We start from the raw sequence: 14,813 nt of genomic DNA, 5'->3' as shown, positions 1-14,813 counted from the left end.
AATAAATGTTCTATTCCTTCAACAAAACTTTAGCCAATGAGACCAGTTTTATAGTTTGTTCGCTGTCTGTTCATGTCCAGCCCAGGTTACAGCATTGCGTGACCGTGCGAACGTGAGAAAGGCTTCATCATGGCAAACTTTAAATCTCGTAAGCCACAATTTTAACTCCTCCCCCTTTGAACAAAAGACCGACAGTTTCGAGCCACCTTCACCTTTCACAGGGTTAAAGAATTGAATTAATCTCGCTGAAGCTTTCCCAAACACTTAAAGTAATTGGGCAGTGCTTTCTCTCACCGACATGCACTTGGCAGAGCCATTATCTTAGGAGTCAGAATAAAATCCCAATAAGGTTTTACAAGGAGGGAATTTGTGCCCCCGTACATTTTTTTCTGGGGGGGGGGTTCTAGGATAATACGAACGATAAGCTGCACGCTTTTCACATTTCACACTTGGCGTGCTTCTTACCGTGGATAATATCGGCGATTCCATTCCCTCGCGGATAACTCTTAAAAGGCAGAGGAGTTAAGTATCGCTCTGCGAGACATCACCGTTCCGCCTGGGAGGGTTACGACACGGTGAGAATTATGTTTAAAACACAAGATTTTTAACCCCCATTTTGCTTATTTTCCCGCTTCTCCTTTCTAAATCTCCTCATGATGCTGAGAATTTTTGAACAGCGGCATGGCTCACGCCGCCTCGATCCATAACAGCCCGAGAACAATCGCTCCACCGGAAAACGTTGTCCTCTACATGTGTACAATAAATTAGATGTTGTACTGAACACAAAAAAATATAAACTCTACACTTTCAATCTGGAGACGTAGCGGAGACATTAGACCTGCGTGCGTTCTGCCTCGCGACTCTGCAACTGATGTGCATTCTTATTTTTAAAAAATAATTAAAGCTTTTGTGGCTGCATAAATTACTCATTAGTAAAGTCACGTATGGTATTTCTACATACGTGACTTTACCGAAAAAGACAATGAGTAATTCTTATTTTGTTACTACACAAGCAAATTTGTATTTCAGGGCATCCTCTTAAAATGTTAAACTGCATACATATATATTTATGCGGTAAGCACGGCAGGATGTGCATACCTGGGGCAATTTTCTGAGGCAAACACGGATAAAAATTGCGATGCAACAAGGTGAACAACAGCAGCATTGGAGTGGTTTTCGAAAACTGATTTTGATCATGAAAAGCAATGTAACTGAAGAGGAAAGTTTTCAATCAGTGCACATTACCCCCAAAGAACTATGGCTCGTAAACATGGAAACTGCCACAGAGATCGGAGCAAAAGCTGAAAAGCGCGCAAGGAAGCGTGCGGAGATGGCTGGGGATTTCCACTGAGGGAAGGAGGAAGACGTGGATCAGGAAACAACTGCAGACCATGCACGTCACGTGACTGTTCAGGAAAATAACTGGGCTTGGGCTAAAACACGTGGCCACAAAGGATTATGGCTGATGGACAAGACTGACAGCTGAACCGCAAAAAGCTCCTGAGAGTACGACAACTCTTTAGGAGATGGAGCAATGAGATCAAGTTGACGTGCAGGAGCGATATGAGCCGTGGACTTCGCAGGACCGCGTGGTATAGTGGCAGTAAGGGGAGCAGGCCTTCACTCAGCAGTGGATAGAGACAGTGGCTGATGGCGACGATAATCTTAAACAAGCACAGTCTTGAAAAATAACAATGTTGCATTTATATAGAGTGGTGCAAAGAAAAGGTATTTGAACAACTTGGCGGAAGGTAATCGAATTTTGCGTGATATTTCCCAAAACCCAAATCCTTTAGAAAATCATTGCACGAACACGCGACTTCCCCTGGGTGCCAAGTAAACAAATAGCCCAGTGCTGGCGTCCTCATATTTCTCAATATTGTAACTTACAGTGCATTATAAATAGCACGGGGCAAAAAACCTGGGAGCTGTCAAGAGAAATGGAAACACAAAAGCGAACGGCGACGGAGCTGGACACGTTCCCCAACATCTGCCTCGACCTGCATTTAAAATGCCGAGTTAGGGTTTTTTTTACCCTGCATTCTTGAAGCCCTACAGAAGGCTGGTTATGGATGCGCCTAAAACTAATGGCATATTTTGTGCCAGTACATGATCTACATTAAGTGTGCCTGCTGTGTCCTTTAGCCACAGGGAAAGAAAAAAACGCATCATTGTTGCTCGATTTTTGGACAGGAGAAACAAAACATTTTGACATTTCTAACCTTTTTATTTATTTTGCCTTTTTTTCATTTAATTTCAATGCAAACAGTCTCCTGCGTGAGCACGTGTGCGCGCATGTGCGAGCCGTAGTGCAGCTGGTACTACGTGAGTTCGATTCCCTCTCGCGAACCAATAGCAGTGGCGAAATATATTAACCGATCCTGCGCCTCCCTGAAGTTGACTCATCCCTCAAATGAGTGCCTGGTGCGGAGTGTGTCAACATCAAATATATTTTTATAGATGACCAATGCGAGAAATTACCATGTATTTTCATTATAGTCTGCTGCTACTACTACTATTGTTACTCCTGCTATTATGGATTGACTCATGCAGCTAGCGAAGGTTGCTAGGTTTAGTAATATGTGTTAAGTATGTCGCTATTGCTAACTTTCAATAACATTTCTTATGATCACTGTTACATGTTTTTATAACATTATTTTAGTAATTTCTAGAAAGGTTTAGTTTAGGCCGATTTTTTTTATGTAGTATAGAGTTAGACTTAAAATTTTAATCTAAATTGTATTATGATTGTTATTGTGATCTAACATAAAAATGGGATTATTTTTTTGCACAGTTTAGTACGCAGCATAAACAAATGGTGCTTTAGCTGGAAGATTTTATTGTTTTTGTAGGGGATGTCTCAATTTGTGTACAGTAAATTATAAATAGTATCTTGTAATCTTATTGTTTGTTGCGGTTGCACCCGAATCAAGAGCCGAATGGCTCACAGGGGTATTCCAAATAAATGAAACTGAAAACTGAAACTGAATCAGCAGTGGAGAGACAAAGGCGGCCGGGCTTGGTGTTAGCCACTCGCCGGTCGTGTGCAGTGTCAGCCTTCAAAGGTGCTCGCTAACAGGGCAGCCCCAACTAGAGGCTATACGGGGATCTTTGTCTTTGTACACGCGAGCCTTTTCCTGCTTTCTTTAAACGGTCACCAAAATGCACTCTTGGCAGTCATTATTTCTGAACAGCCAGGCTGTGAGCGATTTGTGCCGCAAAAAACAACAACACGGTCACAGATTACGATTAGTTTATGCCCTGGGGTTGGGAGGGTGAGTGTTGGGTTTTTTTTTTTTTGCACAGGAAAGAGTAACACCAGTTATTTGTGTCTTTGCCGAGCGCCTAGCCCTAAACATTCTACCCGTGCCCCTTTCTGCTCGCCAGACTCCCAGCCCCACAGTGGACCCACCAATAATAAACAATCGGCGCGTGGCCGCTTCAACCGTCGGCCGGTCTCAGAACAAAAGAAGGTGATTCTTTATTGTTATGCTTACGCTTTGCTTATCCAGGAAAGCCTCACCGAGACTATTTTTTTGAAGGAGGGTCCTGCTAAGTTGTTTTGCAGTGCTGGGGCGATGCTGTTGCTGCTATGTGGAATGCCAATTGAGTAATTTGAAGGTAATCTTTCCGCACCTGGGGTGTTTGGGCAAATACCAGCTACAGGTGGAGAGAACACACGGACCCAACACAGATAGGCGCTCGAGTTGCCAATCGAAACCGAGGTCTTTCTGACTGCGAGGCCCAAACGTTACAACCGCACCACCCTGCTGCTTTATTCATCAACGTTAAGAGCAGTGCGGAACCAAATTGTCCGTGATTGTGTACAGTGGCGTTCGTAACAAGCGGATTTCCCAGGCACAGGGGCTGCCAAAGCCTTTGCAATTCCTGCACTCGCAAGTTGCAAGTCGTAGCTGAAATTGCCGCTGGTTTCTAAGTTCGAGGTTTCTGTAATGTTATCATATATATTTTTTTTAACAAAGAACGTTGAGGTGTACGTCGCCTTACTTAGGGCAGCGATGCCTCGTCATTGTTGAATTCGATCTATAAAGAGAAGCCAAAAATGAAATGTCACTGTCACCCAAATGGGTGCAAATTGCTATTGTAATAGGAAGAAAAAAGAAATCTGCTGACATTAAATGTGTTACGATTAAATATGTTAGCGTTATTTTTTTACAGGCCCTTGTGATCATTTTATTTGGCTATAGAGACGAAGCAATAAGCAGTGGTAGGAGAATGCATTGGGGAGATAATGGTGTCAGTTCCATGGTGGGTTTTTATCATTATTATTATCTTCCACACCAATCGAAACGGGTAGAACACGTGTGTATTTTTTTTATATATACTACCTTGAGATTTTCACGATGAATTTTTTTTATGTCAATAAATGTATAACAGCACGCTCGCTAGCTCGCCACGGGAAGCTGCCACAGCGGTGTGTAACGGTGAGCGTGCCGGACTTACAATCCATACATCGCCGGTTCCACCTCCTAGCGCGGCAGTGGAAAACAACAGTGCAGGTTTATTTAAATCCCCCCCCCAGCCTCCTCTTTCGATCCAGCAATATAATAGCCATACCAGCAAGTCGATCTGCATGTAGTGGGGTAAAGTGTGGGTATACTCACATCTCGGCCACGTCTGTCCAGCGTCAAATATCCCGTTAGAGGGGATCTCTAGAGCCCCCCCCCCTCCCCGGGGTGCCACGGTGGAAAGATGTTAACTACCTCGCCTGGTATGCAGGAGGTCATGGGTTCGATCCCAACCTTGATGCCCGTTGTATATTTGGAGCCTGCATATTCTCCCAATGGTCACGTGGATTTTTCTCCGGGTCCTCCGGTTTTTCCCTCCACGTTTGGAATCGACATGCGCGTATTATCAACATGGCACGGAATATCTATTCCGTTCATGAGCTTGTAATAGGAAAAAAAGTCGCTTGAAAAATGTGAGACTGAATTTACTCTGGATAGAAATTTCCACATACGCCACTTCGTTGAGCTATAATTTGTGGCCAGTTTGCTTCTGAATAAAGATATAGAGCTCGGTGGGCCTTACCTGGTGAAGAAAAATAATGTAGTTTTTGTTTAGTTTATTGTATGTTGAAATTCTTTCGCACCGTACGTAGCCAACCGTGCTATTCGGAGGTGCGGGGGTAAGGATTACAAACAAAACACAAAAATCAGTTCTAAAGAAATGTGTTCAATCTAAATTTAAAAGTGCACGGCTCCTAGTGGCCTCCGCTCGGAGGGAAGAGCGCTCCCGACGGCTGCCGAGGCGCATCCGAAAGCGCGCAATGCAGTGACTCTCTTTCATATAAAACCGGGAGCAAGCGAGGGCTTTACCATTCTGGCGAATTGCCCGATGATGCTGGATGTATTTACCAGCGAAACGTCGTACTCAAACTGTAAATGTGGATTCACTATTCAACACACCGGTGGGCTAAAGTATAGTGAATTATTTGTCTTTTGTCAACGTGACACTTTTTTTTTGCTGATTGGCCGTGTCGGGTGGTGGAGGGTTACGACACATTTATAAATAAACGCGATCTAACCCAAAAACCTTTATTATGAATAATATTGGTCGCGAAAGCCTACGTGTTAAACAGTGACTCTCTTTGTTCACTGACCAGCCAGAAGCCGCCACTGCCAGCTGCGGTGTGAGCAAGCCATTGCAGAGCTGCGCCTTCAGCTCATACACGAGGTCAGAATGAAAAGCACTTCCGCCACCCACCCACCCACCCCTTTTCGAGTTACTTCCACATGGACAGCGCAAAGCAGGCAGTTGAACAAGGTGCGAGAGCACAGCCGTAATAATAGAAATGATGCATGGCTTTCTTGCCAAGCCCTATGCGGCCAGACCCCTGTCCAACATCTCTCTCCTACAGCCTTCCCTTGCGCTGCAGAATAATCTTCATATACCACAGCGTGTAGACCTGAGCACATTGTTAATTTGACTGATGATGATGATGATGACGACAATGAAATATATGATGTTGATGATAACGATATAGGATTCAAAAGGCATATCAAATGTTTCTGAATTAAAGTAATATATCCCCAACTCAACCATACACATGATACAATATACAACAACAATTGATAAGATAAATTACAATGATATGATTATTATGGTGATGTCGATTAACATAATACAAATGGTATTTATGATTGGCCAATGATAGTTTTTGACGAAGACAATCACAACACTAATCATAATGAAGATGATGATGATGCAGACGACAGTGATGACAATGGTAGTAGTGGTGATGACGACAATAATACTGATGAAGATTGCAATGATGATGATAATGCGACGGGCATGCTCTAGACGGTGATAGCAGCGATAACCGCTTACTGATGGCGGGAGAGGGTGAATTGTTGGCTGTGGTAATTATTTCCTAAATGAGACCATCCTTCCTCTCCCCCCGACGACGTTACCAATAATGGGTTGAGATGAAAAAAAATTGGAGGCCAAGAGGCGAGCAAAGTAGAATGCTCTCTCTCTCTCTGTTTTTTTGTACTCACACCCCAACGCTGGCACGGAATATCTATTCCGTTCATGAGCTTGTAATAGGAAAAAAAAAGTCGCTTGAAAAATGTGAGACTGAATTTCCTTTGGATGATTCTGATATCATTTTTACGAGAGAGGGGGAAGTGAAATATTCTCTATGTTGGCTTTGGTGGGAGGTTTTTTCAGGCATTTGGGGTTGGGGTTTTTTTATTCTGTAGCAGAAAAGTGGATGACAGATCCGGCGTGCATTATACGACTAATATGTAATTCCATGCTTTTTTATTTTAATTTTTAATTCCGATTGTGCTTCTCGCATCATGTCACCGAGGCGATGGATCGTTTAGGAGATCTCACGGAACTCTGTGCTGCCCTGCGTACCAAAACAGCTGCATACACAGGACTTAGTTCAAATCATGGCTTTCCCCACACAATGTCACATTGCAGTAAGATGGGTATATACAAATTTCGGAGCTAGAATTTAGCCAATATAAAATTACAAGACAAATTTGACTGAAATTGTTATATATATGCACGTGTAGTCACAAGTATGTACTTATGCATGTTGAGCAGCTGAGACCCAAACTCGACCCCAAATTGAAAGCAGTGACATCTTATGAGAAATGTGAACACCATAATTCACTGTTCGGCTGTAAATATATTTGTATGCAACGTACATTATATTTATGTATTTCTTCAATACTGTAGATATAGCTACTACAACACGAGGACAATACAGAAATAACAAATGGGTCAGGTAAGTATGTGTGAAGGCATATTTTAAGAAAGACAATTTCAGCGTAGACATTACTTGAATAAATAACGGGAGATTTGAACCGTGCCACAAAATTACATCCTCATTGAAGAGAGTTGATATTTAATTTTTTTTCCCTGAAAATGTGCCTTAAAATCTTTGGTTTTTAATTCAGCAAAATCCAACTGTGCAGAAATAATGACGCCCACAGGAGAGATTAAGAAAAAAATTGTACTTGAAATTTGCCGCAACGCACGATGCGTTATAATTACTAATAATAATTTACATTTGTAAAGTGCATTTCATCCATGGATCCCAACGCGCTCCGTGTATGGAAAGTCGGGAAGAGAGCTCAGCATAAACACCCAAACCCGTGGGGAAAAGGCCATTTCTAAAGAGGCGAGTTTTCAGGGCGAGATTTAAATGGCTCTAAAGATTCCGATCGTCTTATTATTAGAGGCAACGTGTTCCATTACTAACAATACGATGCTATTTCATATGTGTCTACCGCACATAGGGAATGATGAGGTCAGCTCATGTGCAGAAGTGAGACGGATTGTGGTTGTGTCGGGCCACCATCAGGGATGGCAATGATGTCAAGGCCTTCATCAGCAGTGGATAGACCAACTACCAGCTTTATTTTTGTTTATCCAAAGTGAGGCGCTCCAGAGTCCAGGATGAGTCATTTGCAAGAGAGACCTGGGTTACTAAATTACAAAAACCAAAAAATATATATTAAGTGCAGCAATGATGCAAATATAAATCAATATAAAAACAAGTGTGTCGCAGGATAAATGGAAAATGTCGCACAAACGTGTGAAATAATAATTGTATATGGCTGATTAAGATACCGTTATCATCAGCAATCGTTTTTTTAATCCACCGTAATTGCAAAAATATATTGAAATTATCAAAAAGCCATTCATAGGGACAAGATTGCGTGAAGTAACAAAATATAAATTTGGAGAGTTTGATAAGAAAATAAATTTTTTTGAAAAAAATGAGAAAATGAATACAGCACATACAAATTTATTCGAAATCTATTATTTATTCTGGAGAAACCCGATAAGCTATGAAGCTCTTTTTCACAGACGTCCAGTGAATAGTGAACCACAGCTGTTTACAATTCGAAAGAAAGAAAAAAAACACTTCTGAATTTCAATACAACATTATATTTGTTAAGGAATAACAAAGCCTGCCAAACAATTCTAAGCTACTGTAATTAATGGCATTAATTCATAAACTCACATGCACATTTGCTGAGTCGTACGTACGGTGTTTACACACAATTGCCCTCGACTCCGTTTGTTATTAATAATTTTATTTGCCCTAATCGTTCTCTCTCGTCATCTTTCATTCTTCTTTCAGCACTCTCCGTGGCGGGCGGCCGGGTCTCCTTCCACTCGCGCTCAAGGCCCCCGTTGCTTGACGAGCGCAAGGCCAAACCTGGCCACTCGAGCACTTCCCCCCTCCTCGTCCTTCTCTCACAAACACCGCCCTGGGAATCGAGGGAAATCGGGCAGGGTAAGGAGGAGGAGAAGGAGGAGGAGGGGTGCGAGACCTTTAGCGTAAACAGGCTTCAACATTTAGCCGCCCAAACCCCCTATAAAGAATTGTGCACTCAAGCACGCTCCCTCCTCCACTCGCCACGCTGAGAACGAATGCAAGGGCACTCGTCGACGCCGATATTTCTAGCGAAGGGGCGGAAGCGTTTACGCGTCGGCTCTTGTCTCTGCAGCGGGGGACGATGATTCTCGTGATGCCGATCCCGTGTCAGTCAGCGGCAGATCCGAGGGAGGGCGGTGCATGGAGGCAGCAATCGCCCCAACCCTTCCCTGAGACCCTGAACTTTGGTATTTCATTGATGCTTACCAGAGAAAAGACGTTGAATGTTTTGCTGTTATTATTAATGTAGGGCCCTGTTTAAAAATGTATACATATATATATTCGGGGACTGGCGTAGTGATCAGAAAATTGTGCTTCGAGTCAGCCAACCTGGGTTCAATTCAGGGCTAAAGTCAAAATCAGTGGCGAGTGAAAAAAATAACCTGTCCTAGGCCTCCCCTAGGTAGACTCAGCCTTTGATGAGTACCGTACCCGGTTTAATGTGGAGACAAACGTGACCGTGCGTGGTGCTGCCCACATCGCTGCGCCCTCGTGCGTTGCGCCGCCCTGCACAGATGCTCACCTTAACACGCAGCCTATGTAGGCTACACAGGGGATCTTTGTCTTTATGTGCGCGTGTGTGTTGTGGGGAGTGGCAGTCGCGGTTGTCACGGAGCGCTACGAACCCGGCGACCCGAGTTCGTTTCTGTATGAAGCAGCAGCAGCGGCAGTTCACTGGCGCAGCCGAGGGGGGTGACACAGGTGGAGGAAGACCTTCATCCAGCAGTGGATTTAGACTTTCCACAACGGAGCACCTCGTGGCTCGTTTTTTGCACGAGTAGGGGGGAAATATAAAAAATAAATTAGTTGTGATCGATTTTAAGACGTTTCGGCAAAGTTGTTAACGCAACAGTTAATTTGAAACATAAAATACAGTTTTAATTAATTTAGCGTCGGCATAATATTCAATCCCGTGGCATTTATATTGCTTCACGACAGTAACAAATACCGAGCGGTGTGCAGAACACGCGCGCTGTAACAGCCTTTGTTCGTTCGTGTGATTAAAAATGCAGCTGTCTTGCACGCACAATAGCTGGCAGTTGTGAGCTCAGACGAATGAGAGCAACAGCGTCAAATTAAACCCGAAACACAGCCCACGATCATAATTGTGGCGCGTCGCGTCTTGCCGCTGTCGAACCATCAGGAGCAAACCTTAAGAGATGTCTCGGCACAAGTCGCGCGGTCGGCTAAAGCGGCACAGTCTCGCGTATCTGTCATCCGAGCAACAAAACGCTGCCTGTTTTTGCCAAAACAATGTCAGGGACATTAATATAAGACTGCGCGTTAAATCGGCATGGCTTGTCAACGCAGCTGGTTATTTTAATTCCCACCACCACCACATGGCTTCCAAACCGGTGGAAGGTTTGTTTTTTTACTGTTGCTGCTGCTACTGAAGCAAACGCTAGCAAACGCTAGCACTACATGGCATTGGAGATGTTTTCAAATGCACCAATGAAAAGTGTCTTTTAAAATTACAGAGGGGATAAAATAAAAGACAAAGAGATCAGCCTAGGAGGCTATTATTTTATTTTCTCTTTCTTTGAGAGCATAACCATGGACGTTACATGTTCGAGGGTTCAGAATTGCTTCAAACCTAATGTATATAGACAGTGTGTATATACATTAGGTGTGTATACACACACTATGTTTGTGTGTGTGTGTGTATATATACACACACACACACAAACAAAGCCTTTTGTTTGTGTACTGATGGGCCTCTGCCATTTGAAACAAAATATGGAATGTCATCACTACAGCTTCCTAAGAGACACTCCAGTGGAGGTGAATTCCTGGAGTTGAGTTAAAGGCTAAAGGATCAGCAGGGTGGCGTGGCAGACACCCGATGTCACGTGCTGCTCATTCAGAGTTGTGCGTGTGAGATTACACATAAGGCCGCTTCCGCCTTTCAACCGGGAGTATCGAGGTTACGAAAAACCGAAGAAATTACACGAGTAACAGAAAGAAGAGTCTACGCAAGTCGAATCCTTTGATGAAAAAAAAATCGCCATGACAAGGGAACAAATGGAAGATCTTCATCCAGTGTCATCGTCGGCTGTTATGTGCTTACCGATGGAACAGGAGAGATTCCAAACATCACCTGTAACTATGATCTTATCTTAAAGGAATGTATGTACTGCTTGAACCAAGGTGCTTTGCAAATAATTAACAACGGTACGTATGCGTGCAATGGTGGAGATGAGGTGAATGAAATAGATCGAGGAGAGGAAGCGATGGGGACAAATCTGTGATGCCTGAGTTCGGTGTAAGCCAAATTGATGACAGTAACTGATGAATTATTGAATGAATGATGAATGAGTGAAAGCCGTATAATGAGAATGTGGAAAGGGAAAATTAACGGTGACCGATATGAGGGGGAGATTAAGGGGATCGTGGGGCGAGCTAGGGAACAAGAAAGAGAGCTTTGAGTGCGCAGCGGAAGCCAGCGGATGAAGGTGACCGCTTAATGTGGAGGGGGAAGTTTGTTCCAGTGAAGGGGGCGAGAAGAGAGAAAGCAGAAGCGTGGATTGTGCACAAGCAGGAGGCAAAGATAGAGAGAGAGAGACACCCAATATTGAGCTGCACCAATGCAGCACACAGATTCTAACAAGCTCGAGCATACATCACGTTGTAAGTACTGCACTACCCATCCGTAAGGCATAGCCCTTAAATATTGAATGTTGTTATTCTTCGTTCTTTCGGTAAAGTCACGTAGATAGAAAACAAAAAATAACAATTTAAAGCAAAAAACCCACGACGTTTCGATCGCAAGACCGCCTGAATCTTCATCAGGTGGAGATGAAGACCGCTTATGTCTTCATCAGGTGGAGATGAAGACCACTTGTGTCTTCATCAGGTGGAGATGAAGACCGCCTGTGTCTTCATCAGGTGGAGATGAAGACCGCCTGTGTCTTCATCAGGTGGAGATGAAGACCGCCTGTGCCTTCATCAGGTGAAGATGAAGACCGCCTGTGTCTTCATCAGGTGGAGATGAAGACCGCCTGTGCCTTCATCAGGTGAAGATGAAGACCGCCTGTGTCTTCATCAGGTGAAGATGAAGACCGCCTGTGTCTTCATCAGGTGGCGATGAAGACCGCCTGTGCCTTCATCAGGTGAAGATGAAGACCGCCTGTGTCTTCATCAGGTGAAGATGAAGACCGCCTGTGTCTTCATCAGGTGGAGATGAAGACCGCTTGTGTCTTCATCAGGTGAAGATGAAGACCGCCTGTGTCTTCATCAGGTAGAGATAAAGACCGCTTGTGTCTTCATCAGGTGGCGATGAAGACCGCCTGTGCCTTCATCAGGTGAAGATGAAGACCGCCTGTGTCTTCATCAGGTGAAGATGAAGACCGCCTGTGTCTTCATCAGGTGGCGATGAAGACCGCCTGTGCCTTCATCAGGTGAAGATGAAGACCGCCTGTGTCTTCATCAGGTGAAGATGAAGACCGCCTGTGTCTTCATCAGGTGGAGATGAAGACCGCCTGTGTCTTCATCAGGTGAAGATGAAGACCGCCTGTGCCTTCATCAGGTGAAGATGAAGACCGCCTGTGTCTTCATCAGGTGGAGATGAAGACCGCCTGTGTCTTCATCAGGTGGAGATGAAGACCGCCTGTGTCTTCATCAGGTGGAGATGAAGACCGCCTGTGTCTTCACCAGGTGGAGATGAAGACCGCCTGTGTCTTCATCAGGTGGAGATGAAGACCACTTGTGTCTTCATCAGGTGGAGATGAAGACCGCCTGTGTCTTCATCAGGTGTAGATGAAGACCGCCTGTGTCTTCATCAGGTGGAGATGAAGACCGCCTGTGTCTTCATCAGGTGGAGATGAAGACCGCCTGTGTTGCGATCGAAACGTCGTGGGTTTTTGCTTTTAATTTAGCTTTTTGTTTTCTATCTACGTGAATTTACCGAAGTCTAAAATTAAATGTTGTGTTTTCTTTACACTGGCACCAGACAGTTGTGCACCGAGCAAAAAAAAACATTTCGAGGTCGCAAATTGTTTCCACCGTAATACCCGAGTGACTAATTTGGGGAAACGCAATTGATTGCATGTAAATTTAGGTTTAATTATAATATATTAAATACATTTCAAGCTAACTTTTGTGTTAATTCGGGAACCCAAAATAATTCAGCCCAGTCGTGATTCGTTTTTTTCTCACACGAGCGGCTCAAGCAAGCGTTCTAAATTGCTTCAAGGCTTACGAAACCGTCCCTGTAACGAGCGGTCCAAACAATTCACCTCCCTTTAAGTGTGACACTAAAGCCGACACAAAATTAGGAAACGGCCGCTCTCAATTACTGGACCAGACATTCTGCATACACGCCGGACAATAGGGCGTTCTATAAATATTTCCTAAGCCCTATTAATTATCCCACACAAGGGCAACTGGAAGATATAGCAAGAGCAGTTGCTCGGGTCCTCTGGGAATGAAATAGGAGGAAAGGGGCTTGAGCCTGCCACCATCTCCTTCAGCAGGTGCCAACTGCCCCCCCCCCCCCCCCCCGAGAGATCCGCACACAAAGTAGTCTTGTTGACATTTTGGGCCCCATTGTTTTTTTTCCTTTCCATTCCCTTAACGTAATATGCTAAACGTCGATTGACAACCTGGAGTGATACAGATTTGTCCATTAACAAAAAATAATTAAACGTAAAAATATATCTGTATTTAAAAAATATATTTTACAGGCAAGCATTTTAAAATGGCGGACGCTGGGCACTTGACCTCTGACCGCAGGAAACTCACAGCAATGTGCTGCCCCAAGGACGTAATAAATCATTAATCCCGACCCACCTACACCTTCCCACTTGAGACCAAACACGGACATATTTCTTAGTCAACACTACGTCGTTCAAAATTGTGCAGTCTACTGTAATAAAGTTCATCATAATATCACCACCAGGCCTCGGCACAATTAAATTTCTGTTGCCACCCGAACGCAGATGCCAATTTCTGGACTGTCCGGGAACCCTACGTATATGCCAGCATTTTTAAACCGCCTATGGCACCATATTAAACCTATATATGGCATCATTTGTATTAAACCCTACATGGCACCATATTAAAGCCTATATGGCATCATTAATTAGAATTCTGCAAATAAGCATTGAAGAACTCCAGCACTCAAGAATGCCTTTGGATTAATTTGGTTAAGGGCCCTGCATAAATTAGTTGTTACATGTCAATTTGTATTTGATTAACATACCAATTCAAGCAACAATATATTAATCGATTATTCAGTCGGCCATAGTTTCAGCTCTGATTCACAACGATCATTTATAATCTATATACAAGAAATATTTTTTTAAATATAAAATTGACAATATATAGGCATATTTTTGAAGGTTAATTTAGCCAATTTTTTCACGAGTTAAAAACAGGGACTACAATAAACAGGACTCCCCAACATCCAAGAATGGCAAAACGTTTTCATGTTGTCACTTCGAGACATCAATGGCATTCAAGTGACACAATTAAGTTACATAAAAAAAAAATATCCGGGACATTTCCCCGAGGCAATAATAAAGGGGTCAGCCACGAGGCGTGTTGATTGGTCGTTCGATGGGGCCCGTCGTTAAGTAAGGTGGCTTTCGAATGGTTCGCAGTGCAATAAGCCACGGCAACAACACGTAACGTCATTTACAGCACCGCGGCGTGGCTCATCGAGTTACGGCTGATTCCATTATCAGCTAAGATTCCCCTATCTGAGCACTTACAAGCACTTAACACTGGCACATGCTGTGAGATGAGAGTCAGGGGGTTAGGTTGGATAGTAGTGGTTGGGAGAGAAAAAAAGCTGATTTACCCCTCCATTCAGAAATCCCAGCAGTTGGCGTACGGCGCTTCACGTTGTCAACTGCACGAGCCAAAGTAAGCTGTGCCTGCCATTCCATTA

General features: G+C 43.8%; 1 long non-coding RNA gene across 1 annotated transcript in view; it reads right to left on the bottom strand.

The window, feature by feature from the left end:
• Nucleotides 1-6,366: 6,366 nt before the first annotated feature.
• LOC116952541 (uncharacterized) overlaps nucleotides 6,367-14,813 on the bottom strand; it is a 48,807-nt gene continuing 40,360 nt past the window's right edge. The window contains exons 2-3 of the long non-coding RNA XR_004404465.2: nucleotides 9,550-9,685; nucleotides 6,367-8,756 (exon numbers count right to left, since the gene is read on the bottom strand). This is a non-coding gene — a long non-coding RNA (uncharacterized LOC116952541). The remainder of the gene's footprint in view (nucleotides 8,757-9,549; nucleotides 9,686-14,813) is intronic.

The sequence above is a fragment of the Petromyzon marinus genome, chromosome 47 (genome assembly GCF_048934315.1).
Source record: "Petromyzon marinus isolate PM22_M1 ecotype Great Lakes invasive population chromosome 47, UKy_Petmar_22M1.pri1.0, whole genome shotgun sequence".
Taxonomy (NCBI): Eukaryota; Metazoa; Chordata; class Hyperoartia; order Petromyzontiformes; family Petromyzontidae; genus Petromyzon; species Petromyzon marinus.
Note: the sequence above shows the minus strand (reverse complement) of the source record. Positions and strands in the feature narration are given on the sequence as shown.